A 19,734-nucleotide genomic window follows, 5' to 3' on the forward strand; every position below is an offset into this window, starting at 1 on the left:
TTTTATTGGAGTAGGTTCTCTCGGGGTATTTGGATGGTCCATTCCATAGCTAAACTATCAGTCCTCATCCTCCAAGGACACCTGCAAAACACCTTCAAAAGATGAGTCTAGGAATTTAAATTCATAACTCTGCTAGACACTAAAAATCATGGGCTCAACAGAGACACTGGTTTAATGGCTCATTAACACAATTTGTAAGCTACTAATCCTATAGTCCTATTGTTGTATGACTCCAGAGGTGTTAATTGCCTACATCATTTTAAGTGTTTTCCTGCAACATGTGTTAACCCTTTTACACTTAACAAGCTGGCTTACCTCTAACACTCTGGTTATCTTTTCCAGACCTGACGAAGAGCTTTTTGATGCACGAATGGTTGTCTCTTCCACCAGCTGAAGTTGGTCCAATCAAAGATCTTACCTCACCCACATCATCTTTCTGTTAATCTAATAAGCAGACAATAAAAAAGAAGAAAATGTAGAAAAACTGATCCCCTAAATCATATCCAGGAAGGCTGATCCAATGGTTAGGGCACAAACCTCAGACTTGGGTTCAGTTCCCTGTGCCTCCACAGACTTTCTGTGTGAGCTTGGGCAAGTACTTAGCTCCATATGTCTCAGTTACCAGGCTGTAAAAATGAGCATTTAGGTCATCCGAGTCGGAGACTTCAAAGTCAGAGTCATTGCACTCCAGTAGGAGCAGGAGGTCCTGCTCTCGCTGTGACCGCCATCCCTGCCCAGCGCCGTGGCCACTCAATGGCCCTTCTGGATTCCCTGGGCCTGTCATCAAACTGAGGGGCAGAGGCATGGGTCTGGACCAGCATCAGTGGTCTCTGCGTTCTTCGGACCTCCCCACACTCCTTTGGTACTGGAGATGGCAGTACCGATGTCAATGTCCCAGCACCAACCAAGGCATTGACGATGGCGGCACCAGCCCCGACTGTGGCACCGACGCTAACTGTGCCTGCGGCACTGGCTGCAGCACTGATTGTAGCACTGATTGTGGCACCGGAGATCCTAGCTCCTTGGGACCCCAGGGGAGCGGAGGGCAGAGAGCAGGACCCGGTACTCACCACCCTATCATCCTCCAGATGAGTCGGTGGTTGGCTCGGCAACCGTTCCAGTGTTGGAGGACAGCAGGGTCCTACAGCAGCCGCTGAGATGGATGGCACAGAGCCTGAACATAAAACCAGAGGAGGTGGTGGAAGAGGCCAACAAGATGGTCAATATCCTTTCCCCTCCTGGACCATCCCATATTGCGCTGCCAGTGGTTAAAAACATCAGTGATGCCACTAAGACCCTGTGGCAGACCCCATCCTTGCTGCCTCCTACCTCCAAAAGATATGAGCAGAGGTACTTCATCCCCTCAAAGGAATATGAACATCTGTAGATGCATCCCCTGCCAGACTCCCTGGTAGTGAACAGGGGCTCTCCCCCAATCAAGAGGCCAAAAGGTTGGACCTCTTTGGGAGGAAGAAAGATATATTTGGTGGGGGATCTGCAGCTTCATATTGCTAACCATCAGGCGGTGGTTAGCAGGTATAATTTTAACACCTGGGGGACCATGACAGTTTTCCAAACTCCTGCCCATGGACTCCCGAGCAGAGTTTTCTCCTCTAGTAGAGGAGGGCAAACTGATTTCTCATGCTTCCCTGCAGGCACCCTTGGACGCAGCAGACATGGCATCCCTCACCATGGCGACTGGGGTGGCTATGAGAAGGAGTTCCTGGCTGCAGATCTCTGGCCTTCCACACAAGGTCCAGCAGACAATCCAGGACCTCCCGTTCGAGGGCCAGACTTTCTTCTTGGAGAAGACTGACTCTTGCTTACAGTCTCAAGGACTCTAGGGCCAGCCTGAGATCCATTGGCCTCCACACCCCTGCCAACCAATGGAGACATCTTAGACATCAGCTTCCACTGAGGAATTATCATCCTCAGTGTAGGCAGGAGGGGTCTTGCAGGAGGACCAGGAACTCGAGAAAGAGACCTCATCCTTTCTCAGGCCAAAACTCAGCTTTTTGAAGGTGTGCATGAGGATGGCTCACCAGTACAAAGACTGGATCCACCCTGCCTTACCTTTTCATCCCAACTATCCTCTTTCTACCCTGTGTGGGCCCATATTACATCGTACCGCTTGTTGATCTGCATGGTAGAGAGGGGATACTCCCGCAATTCTCTGCCCTCCCACCCTTCCACCATCCTTCCCCGTCCCTCTTCAGGGATCCTTCTCATGAGCAACTCCTTATACAGGAGGTGCAATCGATCCTCTCGCTGTGGGCAGTGGAAGAGGTTCCTCAGGAACTGAAGGGCAAGGGTTTCTATTCCCGGTATGTCCTAATACCGAAAGGTGGGCTCAGGCCCATTCCAGACCTGTGAGAGCTCAACAAGTTCATGAAGAAACTCAAGTTCTGCATGGTCTCTTTGGCCTCCTTCATTCTTTACTTGGATCCAGGGGACTGGTATGCCATCCTTGACTTGAAGGACATGTACTTTCATATAGCAATCACACCGTCCCACAGAAAATACCTCAGGTTTGTGGTGACCAACAGCCACTACCAGTTCACTGTCCTCCATTTGGTCTGTCAGCAGCACCTCAAGTTTTTACCAAGTGCATGGCAGTCGTGGCCGAGTTGCTGCACAGATGACAGGTATAGGTATTCCCGTACCTTGATGACTGGCTGATCAAGTGCCACTCCAGGGTTCAGTTGGAGGTGCAAGTCAACTTCATAAGAAAGACATTCAATGAATTGGGCCTTCTCCTGAACATGGGGAAATCGACTCTGTCTCCTGTCCAGCAGATAGAATTCATAGGGGTGGTACTGGACTTGACACAGGCCAGGGCACACCTCCTGGAAGCGAGGTTCCGGGCCTTGGGCAACATCATTCAAAGTCTAAGGCAGTTTCCTACCATCACAGTAAGGAATTGCCTGAAACTTCTTGGGCACATGACCGCTTGTACCTTTGTGGTGCAACATGCCAGACTCAGACTCCAGCCTCTCCAATCATGGCTAGCCTTGGTGTATTGCCCAGATCGGGACAGTTTGGACAGGGTCGTGACTCTGCCTTGCATGGTCCTTGACTCCCTCCTGTGGTGGGCTGACCCACAGGTAGTGTCTGCAGGGGTCCCCTTCACCGCTCCTCAGCCATCCCTCTTGCTGGTGACAGACGCATCAGCCTTGGCCTGGGGAGCACATATGGGAGACCTCAGGACACAAGACCTCTCCTGCTTGGACCCGGTTAAACAAGTCCTCCTTGGCAGTAGGAAACCCTACACCAGGGCTACCTACCTGGCCAGGTGGAAGAGGATTTTCAGTCTGGTCAGCGCAACTGTCTGACTCCGAAGCTCACCTCCATACCGCTTATATTGGACTACCTTCTCCATCTTAAGCATCAGGGGCTGTCCATGTTGTCAATAAACATTTGTAAAATGTTGTAAAATAAAAATGTTGTCATTTCGGCCTTCCATCCAGGCACAAAGGGCCAGTTGGTCTTTGCCAACCCTGTGGTCAGCCATTTCCTGAAAGGTCTCAACAGGCTATACCCATGTGTCTGACAACTGGTCCTGACCTGGGACTCCAATCTAGTCCTTTCCAAATTGATGGGTCCACCCTTCAAACTGCTAGCGACTTGTTCCCTGCTTTACCTGTCGTACAATGTGGCTTTTCTGATAGTGACAACCTCAGTCAGGAGGTGTCTGAGCTCCAGGCCCTAACAGCAGAGCATCCTTACATGGTGTTCTATAAGGACAAGGGTCAGCTCAGGTCAGATCCTGCATTCCTCCCGAAGTTTGTCTCCCAGTTTCATATCAACCAGGACATCTTCCTCCCAGAGTTCTATCCTAAGCCACACGTAAGTGGCAGGGAGCAGAGGCGTCATTCATTGGACGTCCGCAGAGTGTTAGCTTTTTACATAGAATGAAAACGTTCAGGAAGTCCATTCAGCGGTTTGTGGCCATGGCAGACAGGATGAAAGGTCTTCCAGTCTCCTCTCAATGAATTTCATTGTGGATCACGTCCTGCATCTGTGAATGCTATAACCTGGTGGAGGTACCGGCCCCACCCCTCACAGCACACTCCACAGCAGCACAGGGCAGCGGTGACTTGATCCTCAATACATACTTTTTTATGTCGCAATATGCTATCACTCAGCAGGCCAGAGATGAGGTGGCCTTTGGCACAGCAATGCTCCAGTCAGTGGACATCTGAACACTGACCCCACCTCCAGAGCTTAGATTTGGGAGTCACCTGATTGGAATGGACATGAATAAGCACTTGAAGAAGAAAAAAACAGTTACTCACCTTTTTGTAACTGTTGTTCTTTGAGATATGATGTTCATGTCTATTCCATTACCCACCCATTGACCCCTCTGTCCGAGTAGCCAGCAAGAAGGAACCGAGGGGGTGGTGTGTCAGTAGGGCCTATATTGGGCACCATGAAGTATCTGTCTGGTGCCCAGACTGACCGGACGGATACTGCTAGGGGAAAAACCTTCCAGCTGCTATGCACGCATGTGCATACACATCTGATTGGAATGGACATGAACAGCATATCTCGAAGAACGGCAGTTACAAGAAGGTGAGTAACTGTTTTTTTTCCCTGTGTGTAAGATGTTCACTACATTTGGGGTTCTTTGGACCAAGGGAAGGGAAAGAGAGTTCTAGGGCTCTCTCTGAGACTATCCTGCTGTCATCATCCTCTTTCATTAATAAGAAAGGGGATGCAGCTTAAGTGCCTCTGATGATTGCAATTGTGACAGTGTATCAGAGGGAAAGAGGCAGTCTCAGGTAAGCAGAGCTCAGGCCATTTAGGGATTTAAGGTCATAACCAATACCTTAAACTCCACCTGGAGACCAATAGGCAGCCAGTGCAGATTCCAAAGTACCACTTTGTGGTATGGTGACTATTTGTGAACTTTCCTTCTCCATTTGCATTGCTAATGCTATTTCAAAGCAAGACTGGTCAGTAAAATCTTTTTTTCTGATAACATTTTATGGATTTCATAGTATACAAACCATGCATAATGGGGAAAAAACCCTGCTAAAATGAAGAGTAAATTTGATTGATAAACTTGAGGAAATTGCAGTCTGATCATGGCCAGTGGACTCTACTTTGAGCATGAGAGTCTATACTAATGGAGGCGATATTAGATATGAATTATTTGCTCAACCCTACGGCTAAGAAACCACCATGCTTTATTTTTCACTTTTTAAAACAGATAGACATTTCTTCCTGGTAAGAATTTTGGATAGTGTACTCTAACTGGTATTTCCTATACAAAGGAATACCATAACTAGAACTACCACTAGAGAGCATTTAAAACCCAATGGCACCCATCCCTGAAACTCTTAAACACAGGAATAGTCCCACTGAACTCAGTAACTCGGTTACTCATCTACATGTTTGCGGAAGAAGGCTTAACCACCTCAGTCCTGCAAGATGCTCCATGCAGGTGGACTCCTATATCCAAAGAGACACTAATGAAGTCAATGAGGTTATGGGAAGATGTAATGGTCCACCTGAATGAAAAGAACTGTAAGATCTGGCCCTAAACATGCATAGTAATACATTGCAAAGTATCTGTATTGTAAAGCAAACAATAGATGAGCTCTGCGATTAACTGATAAATGGGGGCTGAGAAAACTTTGTGTGGAATTTCATGTTATTTAGTTTAGAAACATTCTATCTTTTATAGAAAGATCACATCACTAAGTCAGATGTAAACAGCGACATGGGTCAAGTATCTTCTCATTGACAGACCTTCTGTGTGATTTTCTTAGGAATTTTTAGAGTAGTTTGGAACCATGTAGCTGCTGAAAATGATAGCCTTGGTCAGAATAAACTGTGTGAAAAGATAAGTGAAGTAATATATTGGACAAACTTATTAGGGATGATGTTTTATTTCTTGCATTTGCTCAGGAAGTCAATGTTGCTGTTAATTTTGCTTCCTTTTTCTTTATGTGGTGGAGTTTCCATTTCAGCTGGCAAAATTAAATGTCTTCCATTGTTGTAAGCAGTGTTAGAGCTGTGCTGATCCCAGGATATTAGAGAGACAAGGTGGGTGAGGTAATATCTTTTATTGGACCAATAAGAGATATTACCTCATTCACTTTGTCTCTTTAATGTCTTGGGACCAACACAACTATAACACTGCATATAACTATGGTGAAGTGTGTCAGTTGTATTGCATTATCATCTGATAACAGTGTATTTTACATGTCCCTGCCGCAGAAGAAACAAATTGATAAATAAGTCACTTTAGGTCAAATAACACAATGTAGTTATACCAGCCCATGGTGGCTTCAAATTACTTAAACATATTTTCCTAAATCTACTTAGTGGAGACATACACAATCGACTGTATGTCCCCACTAAGCTCATTAAGTCAGTGGAGTGCGTCCTCAATACCATGGCTAGGATCGACTTACAGAGAGGTGCACTGTGGGTAGCTATCCCACAGTTCCCACAGTCTCCACTGCCCATTGGAATTCTGGGTTAAGCTCTCAATGCTTGATGGGGCAAAAATATTGTTGCGGGTAGTTTTGGGTACATGTCATCAGTCTCCCCTCCCTTCCTCCCTCCATGAAAGCAATGGCAGACAATAGTTTCACACTTTTTTTCTTGGGTTACCCATGCAGATGCCATACCATGGCAAGCATGGAGCCCGCTCAGCTCACCGCTGCTGTTGAAAGCATTGTAAACACCTCACGCATTATCCTGGAGTATGTGCAGAATTGGGCTGAGAGACGCCAGCACGAGGACAATTTTGATGAGGACATGGACACAGACGTTCCTGACAGCATGGGCTGTGGCAGTTGGGACATCATGGCAGCAGTGGGGCTGCTACAGTGGAATGCTATTGATACAGTGGAATGCTGATTCTGGACCCGGCAAACAAGCACAGACTGTTGGGACCACATACTGTTGCAAGTATGGGATGATTCACAGTGGCTGCGAAACTTTCGCATGCGTAAGGCCACTTTCCTTGAACTTTGTGAGTCGCTTTCCCCTTCCCTGAAGCGCAAGAATACCAAGATGAGAGCTGCCGTGACAGCTGAGAAGCGAGTGGCGATAGTCATGTGAAAGCTTGCAATGCCTGACTGCTGCCAGTCAGTCGGGAATCAGTTTGGAGTGGGCAAGTCTACTGTGGGGACTGCTGTGATCCAAGTAGCCAATGCAATCACTAATGTTCTGCTATCAAGGGTAGTGACTCTGGGAAATGTACAGGTCTGCAATGGGGTTCCCTAACTGTGGTGGGGCAATAGACGGAATGCATATCACTATCTTGGCACCGGACCACCTTGCCAACCAGTACGTAAACCGCAAGGGGTACTTCTCAATGGTGCTGCAAGCACTGGTGGATCACAAGGGATGTTTCACCGACATCAACGTGGGATGGCTGGGAAAGGTGCGTGACCTCTCGCATCTTTAGGAACTCAGGGCTGCTCAAGCAGTTACAAGAAGGGACTTAGTTCCCAGACCAGAAAATTACTGTTGGGGATGTTGAAATGCCAATAGTTATCCTTGGGGACCCAGCCTACCCCTTGCTCCCATGGCTCATGAAACAGTACACAGACAACCTGGACAGTAGTAAGGAGCAGTTCAACTATAGTCTCAGCAAGTGCAGAATGGTGGTAGAATGTGCCTTTGGACATTTAAAAGCTTGCTGGTGCTGTTTGCTGACTAGGTTAGACCTCAGCGCAACCAACATTCCCATTTGTTATTGCTACTTGCTGTGAGCTTCATAATATCTGTGACAGTAAGGGGGAGATGTTTATGGTGGGGTGGGAGGTTGAGGCAAATCGCCTCGTGGCCGATTTTGAGCAGCTAGACACCAGGGCGATTAGAAGAGCACAGGTAGGCGCGCTGCGCATCCGAGAGGCTTTGAAAACCAGTTTCATGACTGGCCAGGCTATGGTGTGACAGTTGTGTGTGTTTCTCCTTGCTGCAAACCTGCCCCCTTTGTTGATTTTAATTCCCTGTAAGCCAACCACCCTCCCCCCTTCGATCACAGCTGGCAAAGGAAATAGTCACTATTGTTTTGAAACCATGCATTATTTCTTTATTAATTAAAAAAAGTGAGATAACTGACAAGGTAGCCCAGTAGGGTGGGGTGCAGGAGGAGGGAAGGACAAGGCCACATTGCTTGTTGCAGCCACACTACAAATCAAAACTGCTTGAATGACAGCCTTCTGTTGCTTGGGCCATACTCTGGAGTGGAGTGGCTGGGTGCCCGGAGCCTCTGCCCCTGCGTTCTTGGGTGTCTGGGTGAGGAGGATATGGAACTTGGGGAGGAGGGCAGGCGGCTATACAATGGATACATCGCAGGTCTGTGCTCTTGTTGGCTTTCCTGCAGCTCTAACAGATGTTTCATCATGTCTATTTGCTCCCCCATTAGCCTCAGCATCGCCTCCTGCCTCTGCTCTTCACTCTCACTTAATGCTTTCTTTGCCTCTGCCACTGAATGCCTCCATGCATTAAGCTGTGCCCTATCAGCGTGGGAGGACTGCATGAGCTCAGAAAACATGTCATCATGAGTGGATTTTTTTCGGCTTCTAATATGCGATAACCTCAGGGACAGAGATGATAGGGGGAGATAAAAAGGGAGTGTAAAATTTAAGATGTTACATTTCTGAGAACAAAAGGGAGACTCTCTTTCACAGTGAATCAAGCAATTCACAGCAGACAGCACATGTGCTTTAGGTACAAGGTTGCGTTTTGCCTTTTATATTGATCACCTGCCGGTATGGTGACGCATCACACATGGCTGGGCAACAGAATTCGGTTTCCAGGCTGCCATGGTAAGCCAAAGGGTACACAGGGCTGACTTCTTACGCCTTCATTACATGTGGGAATGGTTTCAAACTGCAGCGCCATCCTTTCTCATAGCAAGCAATGCCGATTGGGTTTCACCGGAGAGGCTGCGGTTTTTGGGTGGATGTGCAGCACACACCTCTTCCCACCCCACCGTGTGAGTATTCTCTGGGATGATCCCTTCACCCCTCCCCCCACTGCATAGCTATTCTCTGGGATGAACCCTTTTAGCTAAGCGCAAACAACCCACCATGAATAGATTCCTTTTACTGTTCCCTTACAAAAATTCCTCTATTTCAACCAGGTGACCAAGAATGATATCACTCTCCTGAGGCTAACACAAAAAGATAAAGACCGAATGTTGTTTGAATGCGACCAAAACCCAGGACCATTCACTGCCATGCTTTGAGCTGCAATGATTCCAGACTACTTGCTACTGGCTTGGCGTAGTAAAGTGTCCTACCGTGGAGGACGAAATAAGGCAGCCCTCCCCAGAAACCTCTGCAAAGGCTTTCAGAGTACCTCTAGGAGAGCTTCATGGAGATGTCCCTTGTGGATTCCTGCTCCATCTCCAGACATGTTAACAGACTTTTCCAGTAGCTGTACTGGCTGTGAATGCATCCCAATTCTTCAGGGCAAATCAAACATTAAACACTATTGCTTTTAAACCCTGTACTGTAGTTACAAATGTGCACTCACCAGAGGTGCCGTCTTCGGCTTCAGGGTCGGGGATCCCACCTTGGGAGGGTATTGGCTTCAGGGTGATGAAAAGACCCTAGCTGCTGGAGAGAATGGATTCACCGCTTGCCTGCTGCGCATTCTTCTCCTCTTCCTCATCCACAAAATCCTCCTCCCTGTTGCGTGAGACTCCCACCTTGTAGGTGTCCATGGACAGTGGTGGGGTAGTGGTAGGGTCCCCCCTAGAATGCCATGCAGCTGATCATAGAAGCAGCATTTATGGGGCTCTGACCTGGAGTGACCGTTTACCTCCTTTGTCTTTTGGTAGGCTTGCCTGAGCTCCTTAACTTTCACATGGCACTGCTGTGTGTCCCTGTTGTAGCCTGTCTCCATGATGCCCTGTGTGATTTCGGCATATATATTAGCATTTCTTCTTTTTGATTGGAGTTTCGCCTACACAGATTCTTCTCCCCGCACAGCAGTGAGATCCAGTGTCTCCCTTTCGGCCTATGCTAGAGTTTGTTTGTGATTTTCAGGGGACTGCATGGTCACCTGTGCTGCTGAGCTTGCCACACTGACCAAACAGGAAATGAAATTCAAAAGTTCCCAGGGCTTTTCCTGTGTACCTGGCTAGTGCATCGGAGTTCAAAGTGCTGTCCAAAGCGGTCACACTGGAGCACTCTGGGATAGCTCCCAGAGGCCAATACCGTCAAATTGCGTCTGCACTACCCCAAATTCGACCCAGCAAGGTGGATTTTAGTGAAACTCCCCTCGCCGGGGAGGAGTACAGATTTTAAGAGCCCTTTTGGTCGACGGAACGGGTTTGGTTATGTAGATGCATTCATTTTTAAAATTGACCTAATGTGGCTAAATTCAACCTAACCCCGTAGTGTAGACCAGGGCTTTGTTTCTAAATGATTAGTGTATAGCAAACAAAATGTCTGTGGTAATGATTCTCCCAAAGAATGAGAAATTCTTTTGAGTCTGTTTCTTTTGGAGCATACTGTGTTTGTTGCTTTGTTTAAATATATAAAAATTGGGTGATCACCAAAGACTTCTATAATTGTTGGGCTCTTGGTGGGGGAGGGAGGGTGGGGAGAGAGGGAAATCAAACTGCCTTTATTACTGCGGTGACAGGAAGTTGTTCCTGCCTATAGGACAGAAGTATTTTTTTCTTCGCATCCCAAAGTGTTTCCCCTTAAAGAAAGCACATTTTTATAATTTTCTCTACTTCAGAACTAGTACAAGTGGGAAAGTAACTACTGTTGGAGAGATGTTTACTTCCTCTTTTTGATCAATGCAGTGTTTGCTCTTCACTCTTATTTTTCCTTTATTGAATGCCATGTGGCTTATTGCTCCAGATATCCAGTCACTGCAGGTAATAACAGCAGTGACCTCTGGCATAAAAACTAGTGTCTGTAAAAAAGGGGAAAAGCACAGTGGGAGTAATTACCCCCCTGGACTAATTTACCACAGAATAAAATACACTATAATAAGGCTCATAAAGGCAGGATTTGGCAGTGTTTTTGGAACATAAGGAACAGCTGGCAACTCAGTCTAAAACAAACCATGTAAGCATCTGTTGTCCGAAGCAAATATTCCATTGCACTTCTTTTAAAGAAGCGATATGAAAAAGAGAGTGTCAGGCAAACAGACCCTGATACAGAGATGTCCTGGAAAAGGCCCTAATAATATCTTTTTTTATTATGGTTTGAAAGATAGATTTAAAGCAGAGATTTTTAGGTTTCATTGATTTAGATCTTGTTTAAATTTATATATGGATGCAACCCACTGCCTTCTGTTATCACCATGGAGACTATGGGCCATAGTGCCTCTAGAACAGGCTGATGTTTCTGGAACTCTCTATTTGCCTGTGCTATGTCCATCAGCAGCCCCATGCAGAGGGCACAGGATTAGGGATGATCTGAGTGTGGATTGGGTTGACTGGTTTAGTTTGATTTGTGTGTGTGTACAACCAATGTAGGGCTCATTACTGGGCCCTGAAGCATATATTCAGAAATATGTGCATCATGTTCCCTGACTTCTATAAATTCCCTACACAAATCTGGCTATAGAAGACCAGAGTGGAGTGCTATTGCTGCTGGTTAGGAGGAGATCAACAATCAGGACTTTAAAGCATTCTAGTCTATACATGTACTTCTACACTAAAAACACAAAACAAAACAAAACTGGCAGTCAATCTCAGAACCCAGGTCAATTTATTTGAGCTTGCGGAGTTCATGCAACGGGGCTAAAAACAACAGTTCTTGCTCAGTCTGGAGCCTGATCTCTGAGACCCACCACCTTTCTGGGTTTCATCCTTTTTACAAAACTATGATAAACCTTGTACAAAGTATACCTGGTGAGGTATAATTTGAAAATTCATTATTTGCTGATCATTAGTGTCCTGGTAAAATGTTTGTAGCAATATTGTATATAAAGCTATAAGATGTTACCGTATGACACTGCTGAGACATGCTCAAAGTTTAGAAAAGCAGACACAAACCAGTTCCTCAGAGACACAGGCAAACTGATGTCTCAGCCAGGTGTTGTCAAAATCAAATAGACTATCACCTGATTAAGTGGCCATTCTTTGGCAGGAAGAAGGGTGTGAGAGAGAAATTTACATCCCGGGTAAACAGACCTGCTGTTGCCTGAACCCCAGTGGAAGAGAATTTTCAAAGAAGAGAAATGCTATAAGAAGGGAGAACAGAAGATACAAATCACCCCCCTCTCTCTCTCTCTCTCCTCATCTCTACTCTTGACATCAACAACAATTGAAAGACAAAAGAAGCATCATTGAACTGGGGGAATGGCCCTGTCTGAAATAATCCAACTAGACTTTGGGGGAGGGATAGCTCAGTGGTTTGAGCATTGGCCTGCTAAACCCAGGGTTCTGAGCTCAATCCTTGAGGGGGCCATTTAGGGATCTGGGGCAAAAATTGGGGATTGGTCCTGCTTTGAGCAGAGAGTTGGACTAGATGGCCTCCTGAGGTCCCTTCCAACCCTGATATTCTATGATTCTAAGCATGTGGTGAGCAAAACCTTTTGCTTCAAACTCACTCAGCTTGTTAAGATAGCTATTAGTGTGTGTTTTAATTTTATTTACTTGTACTCACTTATTACTTGTACTCACTTTTGGGGGGAGGGGTAGCTCAGTGGTTTGAGCATTGGCCTGTTAAACTTAGCGTTGTGAGTTCAAACCTTGAGGGGGCCATTTAGGGGTTTAGGGCAAAAATTGTGGATTGGCCCTGCTTTGAGCAGGGTGTTGGACAAGATGACCTGAGGTCCCTTCCAACCCTGATACTCTTGAAAGATAGATTTTCATAAAGTCAAGAAACTTGTTTTATTGTTTTATCTAAACCAGTGTGTTTTTGGATTGAAATGTTTGGGAAACTTCATTTGAGATAACAGGATCTGTGCATATCATTTTCTATTCATGTGTAGTGATGGACTTTCTGTGAGCTTGTGTTTTCCAGAAGGTAGTAGAAGACACACATTTTTGGGGGAATGAATCTGGGACTAGGAAATTGCTAATGTCACTCTGCAATATAATTCAGGAGTGGATGGTTAGAAGCACTCATGTAATTCAGCTGGGAGTGATTTTGCATGCTAAAAGCTTTTATGTGAACAGAACGGGAGTGGTTGTTCTCACAGCGAAGCAGTGTAAAAGGCACCCCAATTGGGGAATTGAGGGGACACAGATGTTCAACCATCCAGATTGCATCCTGGGGAATGTCACACATAAGCTCTGAGACTTGCTGATGAGGTGTTTTTATTTGTTTGTTTTTCCAGAATGGAGGCACCAGTTTCCAACTTCTCTGGTGTTCACCTGTGCTATGTGCAATTGTAAGGCAGAAATTGGTCCTATATGTTTTGTGCAATGGCATCATACAAGAAAAATCTGGGGTTAAACATTTTAGTCTATTTAGATTATTTTTCATAATAAAGCTGTATTTGCTGCACATGCCACAGTAAAAAAACAAACAAAAATGAACCCAAGATGTTAAAAAAAAAAAAAAAAAAAAAAAGACAAAAATACTGATCTTTGGAAACTTCTGACTGGGCTGCGGTTTTAGGTACCTGAACACTTTCTATACTCTTTGAGCTGCAAAGTCTCAAATATATTTTCAAAAGAAATATCTTCAGAGCACTCAGTCGCTATCGAATACCAATGAAGCATTAAAAAAGGGGAATTTTAAAAGCTCATGCAGTTTGATGAATAATATTCATCTTTCAAATACTTATCAAATAGTCTGAGTTCAGCCTTTCAATCCAATTTGCAGGAATCAGAAATCCTGACGTTTGTTCAATATATAAAGCCCATTTGAAAATTTGTATACTTGAACTGGGTGCCCAATAATTTACACTTTAGGTTCACAATTTTGCATGCTAGGGTCAGAGTGTTTTGTTACTAAAAGCTGAATTCCCATTTTAATGCTTCTGCTACTCAACAAAAGTAAACAGTATAGAACTCAAGTAATGTATCAGAGTTATCATGCTGAATGGGTGAGTGGGTGTTTCTTGGAACATACACGGAGACAGATAGCTTCCAATGGATGACATCTTTCCATATGAGGAGGACCATTGGGCAGGAAATAATTCTCAGAAGAAGTTCATGGCTGTAGCTGCTTCTTGGAGAGGGAAACTGTGATTTTAACACCTGCACCAGAAGCAGGTAAGCTGCCTATGGCCTCTCTTCTGGAAATAAGCAGACGAGGTTCTTTGATCTGATGAACTGGTGCCTGCTTTCATTACTCTGGAGATTGTTCCTGCTTTTGCTAGCTTCAGAATGTCAAACTCTCATGATTTTATCACCAGTCTCAATATAATTTTTAAAGGTTTGTCATAATTTCCTGATATCTGACTTAAAGTTCATGGTGTTTTGCTCTTCTCCGTAATTGTTACCGTCTCCCATTAGTATCAGTAGGGTTGACTAAAGCCAGAGGTTGTCCTCAGCCAAGATGATCTTTAACAGGAAAAAAATGAGGCGGCCTCTTCCCATTGGAAATAAGGCCAGGCTGCCCCTGTGGAAGATTACAGCCCTTTTCCACCATGTGTGAGCCTGATGGACCAGAGGAGTGTGAGGGCAGGAGATGGGACTATGTGAGATGGGGAGAAGGAGGGAGGATATGGAGGGGCCTAAGGAACGTTAGAAGAGCAGGAAGGGGAAGTGTGGATGATGCAGTGAGAGGAATGGTGATGGGGGGACTAGAGAGAATAATATTCCAGTTTCTGGCATCAAACCTGCCACCATATACCAATACTTAAAATGGGATTTGAAGCCACAGGCTGCCCTCAGGCAAGATGACCACCATTTTGCTACAGATTTTCCTTATGGGAATGATCATAGAGAAAACAGCTACCATTCCTTATTGTTCACATTGATACTGAAGCTGGTATTCCTTCAGGAAATCTGCCTCTCTTTGCCATCTCTCTTCAGGCTCTAAGTTTAGGAAGCTGAAAACAGTGAGAAGACAGTGGACTGTGATGTGTTGGGGGTGGGGAAAGGTTTGGTGGGATGGGGATATGAGGTGTAGGAGGAGATTGAGTTGGGGTGGAAATGTAGGGAATGTGAGGCAACTGAAGAGGGGCAAGATAGTGTGGGGGTCAGAAGATGAATGATGGGTAATAGGAATGTGGGATGCAGGAGGAGATTGGGAGGGATGAAAATGTGTATGATGGGTTCCTCCCGGGGTGCCACCAGTGGGGTACCATTGAGCCCTTTGATGCACCAGCCTGGGTTTCCTCTCATACTGTGCTGCTGTGACAAGCTGTATACTGCTCCCGGTCCTACACTCCCACCAGCATTCGCACAGGCAGGGATACACCCAGCTGCAGTTGCATGCAGGCTCTGGCCAGCAACTGCATGAATCAACAGTAGAGAGGCTACAGTGAAAATAACCCCCAGCTCTCCAGCCTAAGACCCCAGAGTTGACCTGTCCTGCCCTGGTCAAAACCCCAACTAGTATGAATTTATTACTCAGTTTGCCCCTCCCTCAATGTGGAGAGGAATATGCAACAAGCCAGAGTTAATCAAGCTGAGTTTTTTTTTCCCCCAGACACTTCACTAAAAGGCACACTGGTTTAGATCAAGCAAAAACCCCAAGTTTATTGACTACAAAAAGATAAATTTTAAGTGATTTTAGGCGATAGTGAACAGCTCAAAGCAGATCACCTAGCAAATAAACAAAACTGCAAATGAAGCTTAAGATACTAGATGGATTGGATATTAATTAGCAGTTTCTCACCTTCGCTGGTGATACAAGCAGTCTATCAGGTTTCCATACACAGATGAGGAATCCCTTTAGCCTGGGACCAGCACTTCCCCCAGTTCAGTCTTTGTTCCTCAGGTGTTTCCAGGAATTCTCTTGTGTGGAGAGTGAGGACACTAGATGATGTCATGACCCCTTCTTATATATCTTTAACATACGGTAGGAACCCTTTGTTCCAAAAACAGTTCCCAGCCCAGTCTGTGAAAAAATATAGCTACCCAGAATGGAGTTCAGTATCATGTGATCTGGTCACATGTCCTTGCTTAGTCATAGCAGCCATTACTTACAGGCTGGCTGGAATGTTTACAGGAAGGCTAAGCTATTCCACAGCCAATCATTCTCTTTGTTTATGAGCCATTAGCACTGCCTGGCTTCACCATTGTTGTACCTGAAAGGCTGGCTGTGGGTGTTTTCCAGAGTAAGCACATTTTGAAATACAGATCCATAGTCAATATTCATAACTTCAGATACAAAAAATGATACATGCATACAAATAGGATAATCATATCCCAGCAAATCATAACTTTTCCAATGACACCTCACATGACCCGTCTTATACAAAATGCATCATAATTATGCCATAAGTATATCATAATAATATCACGACGATGGGGTGTAGTGTCACAATGTGAGGCACGGGAGAAGACTATAAGGGTCAGGGAAATGGTGTAGTGAAATTGGAACATGGAGCACAGGAGTAGATGGAGGAGGAATCTTGAAGGACTGGAGAATGTGGTGTGCAGGAGGCTGGAGGACAAGGTAATATGGAGGAGCGGGAAGGAGACTAAGGTTTGCATGGGGTGGGGTGTGGTCAAGAGAGACACAGAGAATAAAATATGGGACCGATGAATCTCGGGGTCATGTGGAAGACAGGAGACGGTGGGAGCAGAAAAGGAGAATGTGAGTGAGGCAGGAGTTTGGATGAGGGAGGTAGACAGGATAGTGATAAAGGCTGGGGGGGAAATGGAGAAGAACAGAATGATCGCTCGGGGGCAAGAAAGTGTAAGTGGTAGAGTCACCATCTGAGAAGGCATAGGAGAGGCCTGCATTTTTGAGTATCTTCCTTCTTGGTTATTTATAGAAGAAATCTGCTCTAGACTCCAGCTCAGTGTCCCCATTCTCGTGCCCACATTTTATATAGATTGTATAAGGTTGTAAGCCTGACACAGACTCCTGTGAGATTAGAGCTCAGTTGGTCAGTTCCTCTGAAGCTCACGTCCACAGTGGTCTGTTAAGCTGTGCTCCAGAGAAATGCCTACTTGGTTGGGCAGTAGTGATTATCTTGCAATCAGACAAGTAACAGGATTCTACTCTTTCTGAATGTTTTACCTTTGTTTTGAGAAACTTATCAACTTGAGTATCAATCCCAATTCTCCCTCCTTAGAGAGACCCCTTTATGAATTGCTGCATATCACATACTTTCTGCCTTCTGTCAAAGGAATCTGTGCTCTTCAAGGCCACTCAATCTTCCCACTGACTACTTTTGCAACTCATAAGAGACGCCATATTCCCCACCCTACTCTTGCCCTTTGAGAACTCTGAGTTCCAATCGCTTTTGGGAATCACTCAGCTTTCAGATAAAACCCTAATTATATGAGGTGATGGATATGAAGGTTCCCATGATTTCACTCTGTAAAACAGAAGATTTTTGTCCTTGTGTCCTTTGCCAAAATTTCTGACTGTTAAACAGCATGTTATTTAGATTGTATTCCTGCCTACTGCCTTATCACCCCAGAGGTAGATGAGATACGTAATTCATCTTTGAACAATTTGCAGTGTTTTGAGATCCTTTGGGAGGAAAAAAGGCATGGTGCAAATGGAAGATATTATTACTTCACACAAAAAGGCCCACAGCTGGGGAGCTATTGGAGGAATATTTTCAGATCTCCACGTTCCCAGAAGTTTAATTTAGGAACTCAAAGAAGAAAGAATATCTAGACTCAAAGCAGCGGTCAATATTAGAAATACTTGTTGATGTTAATCCCAAATTTTCTTTTGGTTGATTCCGTCTTGTTACCCTCATAAATTCCTCTCCTTGCTTAGCATTTACACTCTGGAAATACTTGTAGTTGGATTTTGTAGTGAACTTTACTGCTTTTTCCCCCATAATGTATGGCTGTAACTTCAATAAAATATATAAATTAAACTAATCACATACATTTCAAGATACATTCACTTTATGTGGCCTTGAATTTCACATTTTCTGGGGTCATAACACTCTTGTTCCAAATTTGTCAACTGAAGCATAAATAAAGAATTCGTAATATTAAAGAACAAAGCACATACATTAAGAAATTAAATGATAAAATAACAAACAGATTTAATCATTTCTTATATTACCCAATAACAGTCATGTACATTATAAATCCATGATACAACTGAAGGAGAGCTCTCCTACTATTCTAAATAATAGGCTAAAATTTCATTTAGTTTCATTTTAAATTGACTGTCTGTCCAATCTTTCTGTTCTCTTCTTCCACAGAACCTGAGGATGTTCAGCTATGTCATTTCAGAGGGTAGTCCACACAGCTTTAAAGTTCCTTATTTTGAATATTGAACTTCTTACATCAGATCCTAGAAACTTTCTTGGCTAGCATTCCAGAACTCTATGATCTATATATTAAAATGACTGAAATCACATCTTACTTTCTCAAGATTTTGTCATTTTTCACTTCCCCAAGAACTGTCTTGTGAACTTTCAAGCTCATGTTGGGAGAAAGAGACTTGGATGTTACAATATCCTTTTTTCTTCCTCTTTATCCCCAGTTTCTAACAACTCATTGTGAGGAACTTAACTTTCTGACCTGAGTGTGTGTGTGTGTATGTGTGTGTGTGTGTGCTGGGCTAAAGTGCTTTAGATGTTGGAAGAATTTTTTATTCCAAATTTAATATTTTTTCAACACTGCGGGACTGGATTGTTATTTTTGTCTTGTATATAAAGGTGTTTTGTTCCTTTGCTTTTGAGTTAAACTGACTCTGGTGTTGGAATATCTTTTTTGATTCCTAATTAAGAATGCAAGAAAGGCCAAATTGTGTCAGACCAAAGGTCCATCTAGCCTAGTATCCTGTCCTCCAACAAAGACCAATGGGAGGTGCTTCAGAGGGAATGCACAGAACAGACAATCATCAAGTGATCCATCCCCTGTCATCCACTCCCAGTTTCTGGTAGTAAGAGGCTAGGGACACCCAGAGCATGGGATTGCATCCCTGACCATCTTGGCTAAAGCTATTCATGGACCCATCCTTCATGAACTTACCTAATTTTTCTTGAACCCAGTTATAGTTTTGGCTTTTAAAACATCCCTGGCAATGAGTTCCACTGGTTGACTGTGTATTGTGTGAAGAAGTACTTCCTTTTGTTTGTTTAAACCTGCTACATATTAATTTCATTAGGTGACCCCTGGTTCTTATGTTACGTGAAGGAGTAAATAACACTTCCTTATTCACTTTCTCCACACAATTCATGATTTTATAGACCTCTGTCATATCCTGCCTGAGTCATCTCTTTTCCAAGCTGAAAAGTCCCAGTCTTTTTAATCTCTCCTCATACAGAAGCTGTTCCATACCCTTAATCCTTTTCCATTTCTATTATATCTTTTCTGAGATGGGATGAACAGAATTGTACTCAGTATTCATGGTGTGGGCATACTATGGATTTATATAGTGGCATTATGATATTTTCTATCTTATTATCTATCCCTTTCCTAAGGTTTCTTAACATACTGTTAGCTCTTCTGACTACTGCTGCACATTGAGTGAATGTTTTCAGAGAACTATCCACAATGACTCCAAAATCTTGCTCTTGAGCGGTAACAGCGATCGATCCCACATTCTATACTTTTGTGTTTTTTGGTATGGATAAAGAGACTCTAGGGAACAAGAATATCTTTTCTCCTTCCTATTTAACACCAATTGCTATAAAGTCTGTCTCAGGGCTGCATCTTTCAGACCTGTGTGTGTTTGGGTTGGGCTA

Source organism: Lepidochelys kempii, chromosome 2, assembly GCF_965140285.1.
Source record: "Lepidochelys kempii isolate rLepKem1 chromosome 2, rLepKem1.hap1, whole genome shotgun sequence".
Classification (NCBI taxonomy): domain Eukaryota; kingdom Metazoa; phylum Chordata; order Testudines; family Cheloniidae; genus Lepidochelys; species Lepidochelys kempii.